The 13,795-nt window shown below is 41.6% G+C and overlaps 1 protein-coding gene across 1 annotated transcript in view; it reads right to left on the bottom strand.

The window, feature by feature from the left end:
* The window catches only part of ripor1 (RHO family interacting cell polarization regulator 1), a 49,412-nt gene extending 42,316 nt beyond the window's left edge, over positions 1-7,096 (bottom strand). Inside the window, exon 1 of the mRNA XM_069162944.1 lies at positions 6,895-7,096. The gene's annotated coding sequence lies outside the window, so the exon portion shown is untranslated. The remainder of the gene's footprint in view (positions 1-6,894) is intronic.
* Between the last annotated feature and the right edge of the window lie 6,699 nt (positions 7,097-13,795).

Here is a 13,795-nt window from a genome sequence, read left to right as displayed (position 1 = left end):
TTCAACAGCTTCAGACTCGTCTAACTCGGCGTTCACAACCCTTTAAGATCCAAACACACTGAAGACTTTCCGACTCTCGTTTTGGTTCCGCCTCAAAAGAAACTCAAGAAGTCGTGGTTTTGCTTCAACGTGAAATTATCCAGCTGCACAAGCCAAGGTCGTTCATGCACAAACGCACAGCAGGCAGGAAACATCGGGACGAGCACTTTGTAGTTTACAGAGAGCTGTGGGGATACAGTCCATCCTCAAAAATACATTTAATATCCAGACATTAAATAAACATTCAACATTTCAGTGGATCCGGTTCTGTTCAGCTCCACGTGAGAGTCTGTGCTGCGTTCTGCTCACTGAAGGTCGCGCTAGTTTCTCTTCTCTCTGTGTTTCATGAGCGGCGGCGCTCAGCCTCAGTCGGCATCGACCTGAACCTTCTGTATGCAGCAGACACCTCAGAGGGAGGCGATCACGTAGCTGAAAATAAAAACCTCAGCAGGTGCTGGGCAGCGTGAACGAGAGTTTTACGGAGCGTGAGCCGGGCAGGTGAGGTGAGCGGATAAGATGATGAGGCGACGTTGAGCAGAGAAAGCAACGCTGCAGAACCAGAACACGCGTGAGACGCAGCGTGGCGACCTCGTGTGACGGGAATTCACACTTAAACTCAACACTTCCTGGAAACGCTTTTCAGTGCAAAAAGTGATGAAGTGGTGCAGGAGAAAACAGTCACTGAGCCACCGATGACCGAACGTCCTCAGAGGCAGACGGGAGGTCAGCAGAGGGCTAAACAGCACTTGTAGTCTGCGGAGTGTATGATTACTGCAGCAGCTCTCTTATTAGTAGAAAGGTAGAGTCACTGTTTAAAACTCCGCTGCACCGACTCACCACAAGTGTGAGTTGGTGATTGCGAGACGTCTGACGATCCGACGTTAGTCCGGCTCTGCAAAGGTTACAATCATGTCTACTTATGGATGATGATGATGATGATGATGATCACACACATAATCAACGTTTCAATACGATACTGAAGATGTACGACTCCATCAGTTCGGTCTGAGGACTTCTTGAGCTAAATTTCTTCTGAAACCTGTCAGTGGTATAAAGAGTCTGTCTTGAAAGTTCAGTATCAACACTTTCCAAAAAATACCAGACATCAAATTATAAGCATTCGATTGGAGCGTTTACATCAAACATTTCTGATCAAAATATTGTTTGGAAATTTTGATTTTACTGCCAAACTTGTTTTTCCACAACTAGAACTGTGATGTTGGAACAGGGTAGTTGTTGTTGTTTACAGCTGATGAAATGCTGAAGCCTCTTCCAGGCTGAATGTTGATGAGAGATTGTAATTCAGAGTTGTAGATCAGAAGTTCAGATTACTGTGTGTTTCAGTGGTGATTTAATGTCTACACCCTGTTTCCTGTTTACTGCAGCAAGTCTTCCATTCATGAATGTTCAAACATCCAGTTTGTGCTGAAAATGTTTAAAGAGGTGTTTCAACCTCAGCTTCTCTTGAGAGGCTGCAGTTTACAATTGTATTAAACTGAAATATCAAAACGGTGTACAATATATTACGAACATCTCTAATAAAGTGAGAATTTCGTGTCATTTTGTAGAACCTGTTGGTGAAACTACGACGTCAGGAACAGGTCTGCTTTCTGTTCCCAGCATTCAGTTTTAATGATCCACACATCTGGAACAAACTCCCAGAAACCTGCAGGTCCGCCACGTCCGTCAGCTCCTTTAAATCAAGCTAGAAGACTTTCCTGTTCGCTGCCTTTCATTGAACCAGATTTGAGGATCTTGATTCATTTTTAGCCTATTTTAGCTTGTTTTTGTTTCTTTTATTCATGCACGTGTGCTGCTGAAACTCCATCCTGGGAGAAACACTGAATGTAATGACCAAGTGGATGAAGGCAAATAATAAAAACAGCTAGAAGTTTGTGAAGTACAGAAAGTTACATCATTTTACTAGAATGCAGCCTTATGTCTTCTCACCATATTACAAGATCCAAAATATCTCATCTCATAACACGATCAAGATAATATCAATACATTACCCAACACTGCCTCCAGTTTGACTGAACATTTGTGGCATAATCCACTCATTTAAACAATATTGCATCTGTATGTGAAACTTCAGAACAACTATACACACTTTCGACTTCTGACCAGCTCGTCAAACTCTGCTGTGCAAACTCCCATACGCCAGCAGTGCTGCCGGACCGCCGGGCCATCAGGTCATCCAGAACCAAACACTGACTGCTGACAGGAAATTTCTCTCCAGACCACAAAATACTAACTTTTATTTTGAAAAGCACAAAACTTTTGAATGTTCTGAAGTCAAATTCATTAACTCCCGTTTGAAATGTAATAGTTCAGAGTGGTACGTGTGTGTGTGTGTGTGTGTGTGTGTGTGTGTGTGTGTGTGTATGTGTGTGTGTGTGTGTGTGTGTGTGTGTGTGTGTGTGTGTGTGTGTGTGTGTGTGTGTGTGTGTGTGTGTGTGTGTGTGTGTGTGTGTGTGTGTGTGTGTCCATAAGTGAATATCCATGTTGGAGACTTTGTGTGAGTTAATTGGCTGTTTGTCCAGTTCTTTAAGGAAGTCTACTCCACCAGAGGAAGTCATTAACTTCAAAGGACTGTGTGTATATATGCGTGTATATGTGTGTGTGTGTGTGTGTGTGTGTGTGTGTGTGTGTGACAGAGGCCTAAGGCTGTGCAGAAAAATAGAAAACAGAACGCGTGCTACGTGAACCATGTCAGGTTTCTGGTTTACGGTCACATGCTTGACGTTGCCGCTCCACATTAGAGCTGTAACGCTACTCCGTCTCCTTGGAGGTGTTTTCTATTCCAACACATGATTTGTGTGTAATTATTTAAGGATCATATTATACCACATACACATTTCCATTGCTGGCTGCATCAACATCAAGCCACAGCAGAAGGAAAGGTGAGAAAACCTGCTGCCAGAGAAGAACGACACATGACAATCCTTCAAACGGGACTAACGGGCCTTTCAGGACGTTAAGACGAGTTCCTGCCCAGTTGAAACGTAACAGAAGTAGTTGATAAGACAATGAAGACAATGAAGACAGAATTCCAATTCGTCCGGTTGAGCCGATATTGAAAGAAATTAAATACATATTTAAACACTGGTTGCAAAGGTAAAGAATTGATCTAACAATAAGTTATTAGCTCGCAGCCTAATAAGCGGCATTTTCAATTTCTGTCAGTGACCATTAATGCAACCAAACACACACACTGACAATAACCAGCTAACGTTACAGCTACATACATGGAAAACAGGACATTTTGATAAATGGCAACTCAAATTAAAATTTAAAAATTCCCTGACTTGGTCCAAAATTGACTGACTTTCCATGTCTGGAAGAGAGTTTTTAAAATTCTCTGACGGGTGGGAACTCTGGGGAACTTTGTTTTTTTTTTGTCCTACACGGTATGAAGTTTTCATAAACCGCCATATAGGTGCAATGTTGAAACAATTGCTGTAACTTTGTGATCATGCAGCGAATCATAGATAAGAATCAAAGTAAAGTCAGACCAAGGTGACCTGTGTCGCTGCGTTGGGCCTGCAGAGCGCTGAGAGGGGACTCGGCTCCCTTATTGTTAAAGGTTACAACACAACAAGGAATAAACCTGGTTTGTAACACTAATAAATTGAACATGGCCAAACAGCGTCGGTGTGTTTACAGCTGGCAGACACCTCCGACTGCAGATGCACCACAACAACACAAGAACAGAAGCAGAACTGTTTCTGCTGTTTGGAGGTTTTCAGGTTTTACAAACTCTATCCACAACTAAAACACCAAATATTGTAAAGTTTGACTGTTGTTGCCGCTGCAGAAAGCTGTTCGGAGTTGGTGTTGTCCTTGACGGGGGTGTTCATCAGAGGAAGAGGAGGATGTCGACCGACCGACGGCACCAGCAGTCTGTTGTGCTAAGTGTTGTTGTTTTTTTCAGATTTGATGATTTGTTTAATGCATTACAGCTGCAAAACACCTGAATGTGCGCCGAGCATGTCAGACCGAAGGTTGAAGCCGAGCGACGTCGTCCTTCGTGCTGTCTGAACGACAACACGCTGAATGAAATGAGAATCAGATGAGTGAGCGCCGTGTCCGCCCACCGCTCGGTGTCCGTTTCACGCAGCTTGTCGAGCTCGGCCTGATCATTAGCCGAATTAGGTCTTCAAACAGTGAGAACCCTGCAGGGGGACAATGGACTCACTGTCCCCTCCGCTCGCAGAGCGGCGTGGGGAGGGCACGGTTCCCACAGTCGGCCTCAGCGACTTTGTTTTTGTCACCTTTTTACAGCCACAGTTGGATTCCACAACCTTCGACGCAATCAAACAGCACTTGTGTGTTTGTGACTACGGTATTTGCCGTATTTCAAATGAATGCCGAGACTCCATCTGGAGACAGAAAACCTGTCACAACACTGGCGGGGAAGAGTTCAGATCCACTTATTAATAGATGACTTAATTAGTCTGAACAGGAAAAATGACCATCACGAGAGCCTACAGTTGTTGTATTCAATGATGCATTTTTTAAAGGATTGAAATAGTCTGCTAATGTAAATCAGCCTCACTGTTTGTGGATGGGGATTTTATAGACTTGAGAATTCCTCTTTTTAATGAAGTTATGTTCATCAACCACTATTTTAACCGCCACATGACAAATTCCAGATTTTACAGAAACCACGGCGCGTTAAAAAAGTGAAACAACGTTTGATGTTTCAAAAATCTAAATGTATTCATCATCCTTTCTGAACATTGACTTATAAAGTGACTTCCTCACCTTAATGTGTCATACCTCGCTGTACTGCTGCAGCTCGCGAGCGAGTGTGTGTGTGTGTGTGTGTGTGTGTGTGTGTGTGTGTGTGTGTGTGTGTGTGTGTGTGTGTCTACTGCGGTGCTGCTACCGCCACACGTATCTCCCTACGTTGAGTTTTCTTTGGATAACGGCCGTCGGTGATCAAATGTTTGAGTCTGGTAGTAACCGAAAGGCAGTCACAGGATTTTTGTTTACCCTCATCCAGCACGAGACACACGAGAAGACCAGAAAGACAAACGCTGCCCTTCACCTGCATAATTAGTGAGATAATATAATCAGAACCTGCATCACAGCAGCAATGAATGACACTCGTGACACACACCCTCTTTATCACCCTCGTCCTCCTCCGACATCAACTCTTCACCCTAAAACCTCACGTTACAGAGTGACAACAACAACTCACAGTTGGAGTACTACAAGTACACACACACACACACACACACACACACACACACACACACACACACACACACACACACACACACACACACACGCAACAGAGTAATGCTATTATCTTCTGTTAATCTATTTCAGTCTTCAAAGATTCAACCTTCGGCTTCTGCAAACACACATCTTTACTAAATCAACACAGGTTTCACAAAACAAAGCTTAGTGTGACAATGTACTGTCTCGCATTTAAAACAAAATCACACAAACACACTTACGGAGTCAATTTCCTGCCAAAACATGTTTTACAAATCCTCCACAATTCACAAACAAACACAGAGCAGTATGCAAAAATAAAACATCATAAACTAAAACGGATGCATTTTGTTTGCAAATAGAAAAAGTTAAACAAACACACAACATATTTCTAATACACTGTGATTCAGAGACAAATAAAGCATTTCTGCAACACATAGAAAAATTTAAACGGGACTTTTGGCTCAATCTTTCCGTCAAAAACGTCTTCCACAACAGCAGGTGGCGCTATGAGTCCATTTTGTGGCAATCCATCTGAAAATAATCACGTCACTAATTAGAAAATAAGCTTCAAAAAGCCTGTTTTTGTCTTTGATTGACAGGCCTGTAGTTCAGTTAGGTTACAGCTATCGGTGGGCGGGATGTAGTATCACCTGGTTTCCAATCAGATCAGTCAGATCCACCGCTGGCTCCTCCCCCAGCTCGCCCAAATATGGTCACTTCCTGCTCTAAACGAGCAACTTCTGAGTAATATCTCTAAAAGTTAATAAACAAACATTCTTTGTCTGATCGATCATCGCTGATGAACCCAACAAAGAATTCTGCAGCGTTTTAAAGCTTCAAAAATCATTATAATGTTCGTTAGTTTCTTCTTCACTGTTCAGATGCAGGGAGAACGATGGCACTATTAAAATCGACTCATAGCGCCACCTACTGCTGTGGAGCGGAAATGAATTGAATTAAAGAAAATATTTTGCGCAAACACGGTGGAAGGTTTGAGACAAAAGTGATCTTTTTTTTTGGTCTTCGTTTTTTTGTAAGACATTCTGTATTTGTGTCTGAAGCATGATGCTCTACAATGATTCATGTCTTTCATGGGAAGATTTTGTGTTTAGAAAACAAAATGCATTAGTTTGTTCATGTTTTTTTTTTTAATATTTGCAGACGATTAAAGAATCATATTGAAACAGGTTATTGTTCATTTTTGCCATAATTTTTTTAAAAAAAAATACCATTTTCATTTGGCGCTGTTTCCATTTCCACATTTTCCGCCAAATTTGACAAACAATGAAATACAGTGAGCTGTATAACACTCACTAACACTTGTTTTTAGTTTTTATGCAATAAGTTCTGCAACAAGTAAAACAACGAGGTGACATTATTTTTGACTGAAGCTGAAATGCAGGATGAAGAGATTTGTTTGTCCCGCCGGGTGCTCCGTACCGCGGGACGGGGGGCATGTCGGAGTGACAGGACCAGACTGCAGCTAGAGACACCAACCAGGACACACAGATGTCCTTTCCTAACGCAACAGTCCTCCTCCTCGGACCTGAGTGGTTCCGACAGAAGGTGGCAGGTTGAAGAAAAGCCGTGCAGATGCGAGGATGAATGGAAACCATTTGGACCTACATGTTTGCTGCGGTGTCCTCCTCTCCTCGCCCAGCGGACACAAATCTCCTCTTTATCCAGATCAGAAAGCCTCGCAGACAGTTCGGAGCTCACTTCGTCCTCTCTCGGTCCATCAGTCCTGCTCACTGGCGTTGCCGACCGGTCCGGTCCGGTCCGGTCCAGAAGAGCCTCCCTATGTTCGCTCACAGAGCAGCTGATACTTTGAGCCGGTCCCCTTTACTGCACTTTATTCCACCGGCGTCAAGCGCTGCGCAGCTGATATGAAGACTTCCGGTCAACCCTTTCAAATTAAAACATGCCTAACTCCCCTCAGCTTGTTGGTTGGTTCTTGATTCTTCTTAAGTTGTTTTTACCAGGGTCCTGCGTCGACACGGCTTTAAGTGTCTTTATGGAGTGACGTGTTGGCGCACAAACATGGCGCGTGACCGACTGCGTGAGCCAGTTTGGACCAAAAATGGCAGATTTGTTTATTTATTTGTCCAATTTAAACTTGTCAACTGATCTTTCTACATCCTGGTGTTTAACATTACCACATTAAATAACAAATAATCACAAAAAAACAACAACCGAGTTTATGTAAAATTACAGCACATAAATAGATTATAAAGAGTAAAGAGGAGCAACAGCATTACTGCAAACATGAAAAGCAGATCTTTTAAATATGAGATCCAATCTATAAAATACTACAAAAGAATAAAAAATAAATAAAATTAAGAAAAGTTGTGACAATTTAAAAGAGTCATGAGAGTAAACAGGTCACTACCCTGTAATCTTAATCTTCACATTCATTTGTTTATACTTCTTATGGATTCATGTACATCCAGGAACATCGTGTCCATTTACGTTTTAATCCAAAGTGTTTTCATATCCTCTAACTTAAAAGTGGCAAACTCATTTTGTGTGATTTAAAGCCTTGTTTTTGTGAAACAGGGTTTATGTTGTTTATTCTTTGCTTGACCTTGTTGTGACATCAGACGTTGGAAAGGACGTTTCCTTTCTGGCAGCACTAGACTGCCACCTGCCGGACAATCAAGATAAATCTGCGTTCACTTCTATTAGAACCGTCAGTCAGCAGCAGACGTTTCTATCCACATGCACAAAGAAGAACTAACTGTACTGAACATAGCAGAAACCAGTCGTATGTTTTCTCTACATTGTAAAGTGCTTTCACTTCCACCGAGTTTTATAGACAGCCGGTGCTGGATTAACCTGTTAGGGGCCCTGAGGGGGACATTTTGCTGTTGGATTGCCATTCTGTCTCCAACTTCCCTTAAAGAACAGGACACATGGCAGACTCCTTATACTTGTACTAAATGCTGACTAAAAAACACAAAGATGTCATTATGAATGTATCACTTTATTAAAACACTGCATGGATCATGCAGGCAAGAAATAATATTCAACCACATCATAATACAGAAATACGTCGATGTAAAGGCTACAGAGAAAATCATAATGCTTTTTATGACTGCAGTCTTTTCGACGTGTCTGTCAGGCTTTGCCCTGGTTTGCCCTTTTATTCTGATTATATGCAGCTTTGTTGTGATGACACAAAAACGCACAAAAGCTTATTAAAGAGAAAGAAAAAAAAGCATGTCATTTAAAACACACAGAATGTGATATAATCTGTTTACATACATATTTCTTACTTAAAAAAAGTAAATACATTATATCATCATTTGCAGAAATTCCGCTCAATTGGGAACGTTGAGATGTTTTTTCAATAATATGTTTTCGTGTGGAGGTGATGGTGTTTTCGAGGACTCATTTATATTGAGAGAGATCATAACTACCAGAAGATGGCAGCCACAGATCATAAAGACCCGAACTCCTCCTGCATATCGTCTCCACAGTTAACTGGAATATGGAAGGAATTGGTAAAAAAAAAAAAAAAGCTTTATTTAAAATGTACGTTTTCAGAAGTGGTGGATCTTACATTAATTAATACCACTTGGCACATTTACTTCTTATTGTTGGTGTTATTTTTATGCCATCTACTCTTATTGTGTGAAGCTAAATATGGACAGGTTAACAATGAATTCTGCATTAAACCTCAGACCCCTCTTGTGGATCTGAGGCCCAGGCACTCTGCTAACTATTTAAAGTATGCAAGGTATGCATGCACATGTGCTCAGTTTTTTTCAACATTTAACATACAGTAAATAACTGTATGACTGCACTAACTCGGGTTTGGATTGTGGTTGCACTGCATGTAAATTAATGGGAGATTGCGGCCCCACTGTTATTATACACTGGCATTATATTATGATCTATGATATGATTTCAAACATGAATAAACAGCATCCCAAATCTGTTTTCAGATTATGTTGAATTTACATTTCAAGAGAGACTGAAAAATGTCTGTTAGATTAGAAGAATGTTCCTGTACACTTAAAATGGGATTTCATTATTACAGTTTGTGAACTGCTGGATGTGCTTTTTGTTGGTTGTTCATGTATCACATTTATTTTTGATAAACCAGAGAAAACAGGGTTCACAAATTAGCTTTAAGTGAAAAAGGTGGACACAATAAAAAAAACGATCAAACCGTAAAAAAACAGGTAAAGTTGTGCAACAGCTCGTCGGTGTGAAGGTTTGATGTTCTGAGCGCCGGTTCACAACACGGTCACGAGTAAAGAATGTGTTCCTGACACTGATTGCTGCAGATATTTACCTACAGAAGAAGATTGTTGGTAAGAATCAGGATGTTTCATTTTAATGTGCATTAAAAAAATGCACAACATCAGGCCTTTCAGAGTAAAAGTCATAAAACTTCCCTGAAAGTTTTTTTTATTGATTTGAGAGGACGACATTAAAAGTAAGTGCTGAGAGACATGTAGCAGACATTTTTAACGACACATTATATTTATACTCATCTTACAATAGATGACATAATAGAGCTAAAATGATGAGGTCATTACTTGATAGGTTTGACTTTTCTTTGGGGCTTTTTGCACCATCATCATGTTTCAGGGAACAAGCAGTGGAACAAACATTATTGACTTCTCATGCCGGACCTCCAACCCCATACTGTTTTAACTTGTAATCATTTATGACTGGTTTGAAGCACTCATTTTTATTTTATGTGCTCCTGTAAATGTGGAAAACGCGATGCCCTTCCACTCGAAGGTTAAGCCTTCTGATGACCTCTGAACTCTTTGGATCTGACTATCGTCAAAACTCACGGGAATAAAGACACAAGTTTTCAGAGGATGTCATGAGAGGTGTGCTGAGATGTCATCTTAACCAACTTGTCTTTGAAGTGCATGTAATTAATGTTCTGCTCCTTTATCTGTGTGTGTGTGTGTGTGTGTGTGTGTGTGTGTGTGTGTGTGTGTGTGTGTGTGTGTGTGTGTGTGTGTGTGTGTGTGTGTGTGTGCATGCGTGCGTGCGTGCGTCGGTCAGTGTGTAATTAATGTTCAGATATAGATGAAACTGCCTTCCTATAATTACTGGATATACATGGAGTGGTGTGCAGATGTGAGAGTCTTCTTCTGTCCTGCGTCTGTCAGCCAACATCTTAAAGACGTTAAGTTGATGACAATGGGAGGAGAGGAGAGGACGGAAGAGGACAGGAAGGGAGACGAGAGGGAGAGGGGAGAGAGACGAGCTGAGGAAGAGCGTCCAGGAGAGAGGAGAAAAGTTGATGAGATGGAAGGAGGCGATAGCAGGAAGACACCTTCCTCTCAGGTTGTCTGTAATTACTGCTCAGATGGAGGAAGATGTGTTGACTGTGTAATCACTGTGCAGTAATATCTGTGTGTATTAGCGCACAGTGTGTGTGTGTGTCCCTGTATGTTATTAAGTGTGTAGAACTACTAATTACTGTGCTGTGTTTGTGTGTGTGTGTGTGTGTGTGTGTGTCTGCGTCAATATACATGGCAATGTCAAGATATACAGTAACTTCACTGTCTCTGTACGCCATTGTAGAAGTTCTTGTCTGTAATTATAGCTCTATATCAGAATGATACACACACAGATTCAGGTAACAGGTTATTAATTGTGCAGAATTTTAGTAAACAGTTTTTAAATACACTTTATATACCAATAGATAGGACTGGACTTGGCTGGTAATGTTGATGAGCTGTGTTTTTATTTCATATTTCTTTAAATCTTAGCCCTTTTTTTCTTGTGTGTTCTTTAGGATAACATGACATAGTTATAGATCCATCTTTAGTCAGTCAAACCTTCAATATTTTGATGATAAAAACTTGTGATTGGTTTGATCCTGATAGCTGACTTAATACTGAACACTTTCACACTCAACCAATATCGACTCAGTCAATCTTTGACGTCTTTGCATTACATGAGGAGGCCCGCCCCACTCATATCATGTTTGAATGAGAACGCTCCAGAAAATATGTGGTTAATAAAGCTTCTCAATGGATGGCTTTGACATCATGAAAAAAATGAAGCTTCCCCACACTCAAGCTCTCCAGCAAGTCCTTCAGATAAAATCCAGTTCTCTTTAAATGCCTCTCCAGCTGGAGGGTGAGAAGCTCAGACATAGTCAGAAGCAACCAATCTAACAATCAGTCTGCGGTCTAACATCACACACCGTCAGCAGAGTGATGGCTGTCTGAGCAACCCGGTATCACAGCAAAAAATGTGAATGGGACACACTGGTCCACGACAGGAAAATGTGAAATAGCCACGCTTCTGCCTCTCGAGGCGTGACAGTTACATGTTTTACTGTAGTGGACCAAAATAATAACCTACTGCATGCGTAGAGCCACGTGATTTAGATTACATTTACGTGTGTGTAACTTTAACGCTTTTAAAACATGTAACTGTCCTGCCAAGACAGCCCAAAGCAGCTCTTTCAGCTTTTGCTGTGATGGACCAGCGTGTCTATTTCACGCTTTGCCGTGATACTGGGTTGGTCCAAGACTGCAGTGTCCCAATAATAAAATAACTTTGTTAGAACGGATCCAAGCTACACACTCTCCACTGAATCCTTGAATGACACATATCCTAATTGTATTCCTCGGATACAACGCACAAGAAAAACCTTTGAACCCCAAAAATAATCAGTGCCAACAGGGCCTTTCTTTGTCCCCATAAACATACATTATGTTGGGCAGAATTTAAATCTTAAATTTTTTCATTTTTAAAAATAGAATATGGGAATTTCTTCAAATTTGGCACAAATGTTCACTTGGACTCAAGAATGCACTTATTAGATTTTGGTGGACAAAGGTCACTGCTATTTCACGTCTGTCCCAACCAACAGTGTCGTCACTTGTTGGTTTGTGAACGGCCGTTATGAGATATGGAGTTCGGAATTTGCCCGTCACCATCTTGGAGCCAGAAGTGACCATATTTGGACAAGCTGGGGAGCTGACTTGATCTGATTGGAAACTCAACCATACTACATCCCGCCCACCGATAGCTGTACCCTGACTGCACCACAGGCCTTTCAATCAAACAGACACGCCCCCCAAAACACGTCTTTTTGAAGCTTATTTTCTAATGAATGAGGGATTATTTTCAGATGGACCTCCAGAAAACTAATAAGAAGGAGTGACTTTAGCTAACAACACCGAAAGAAGTTGTGAAAAATGTTTATTGACTTCAAATTTGATTAGAGAAGTTGAATGGGAGTCTATGGAGCCGGTGGCTTTTTGGAGCCGACCTCTAGTGGCAATCGGTGGTATTACAATTTAAGGAACTTCGGCATCGGCCTCATTTTTCAGACCTGGAAGCTACGAACACTTTTATATTCAGTCAATGTTCTGAACACTCTTGTTCTTGGCGCCTGATGCTGAAGCCTCTACTCACTCACTCACTCACTCACTCACTCACTCATTGTCACTGGCTGTGCAGGCCAAATATGTCCTAAAAGACTTCACTCGCCATCTCAGGCCTTCATCTCTCAGCTTCTTTCACCGGCTCTGCCATCAGTGGCATTGATTGTGTGTTGAAGGTTCTTACCCTGTGATTTCTGCTCATTATTTTGACCGCACATTGTTCTCCAGACAGCGATCTGATTACAGCGTTTTTCTGGTTCTCCGCCTCACAACAAAGTGCTTCAAAACACCTTTTCAACTCCAAGAACAGCTCCACTCCGCCTGTGGCAAATAAACACATTTATTGACAGCGTAATCACTCAGTGCTCTCCGTCTGCCATGTGTACAAAGACACACACACACACACACACACACACACACACACACACACACACACACACACACACACACACACACACACACACACACACACACACACAGAGAGAAGGGTCAGAGGACAGTTGAGAGTCATAAGGTCTATGATTGGATGTTTACAGAGAAGTGGGCGTCACCATTTGTCACTCCGCTAAATATCGACCTGAGGAGACACCTTCACTAATGGACAGCAGAGAGATGGAGACAGATAGACAGATAGACAGACAGACAGACAGACAGACAGACAGCAGCGAGATGGAGACAGACAGACAGACAGACAGACAGACAGACAGACAGACAGATGGAGAATAAAGTTAGGAATCCTTCACAAGTTTTTTTAATTTTCTCTTTGACCACATGCATACAGTCCTCCCACTGAAACTCATAGTTCAGTATTTTGGACGACTGGAGTAAGTTGGCGCTGCAGATTCCACTGTTGCTGCTGTAGGAGGGATGTGTTGCAGGCCTGAGCAGCAGCACTGTTCAGTAAGAGACATTACAGCTTGGCTTGAGGTAAAGGTCCAGTGTGGATGATTTAGAGGAATCTATTGGCAGAAATGAAATTTTCTATATATTATTATGTTTTCAATAGTGTAAAATCACAGAAAACTAAGAATTATTGTGTTTTCGTTACCTTAGAACAAGATTTTTGCACTGAAAATGAAGGCCAGTTTAGTTGTTTGCAATCTGTAACCTCGCCACTAGATGCCACTAAATCCTTCACACATAAAAGGGTG

The sequence above is a fragment of the Embiotoca jacksoni genome, unplaced genomic scaffold, assembly GCF_022577435.1.
Source record: "Embiotoca jacksoni isolate LCO1_2020_lvr unplaced genomic scaffold, fEmbJac1.0.p SCAF_3, whole genome shotgun sequence".
In the NCBI taxonomy this organism is placed as follows: domain Eukaryota; kingdom Metazoa; phylum Chordata; class Actinopteri; family Embiotocidae; genus Embiotoca; species Embiotoca jacksoni.
Note: the sequence above shows the minus strand (reverse complement) of the source record. Positions and strands in the feature narration are given on the sequence as shown.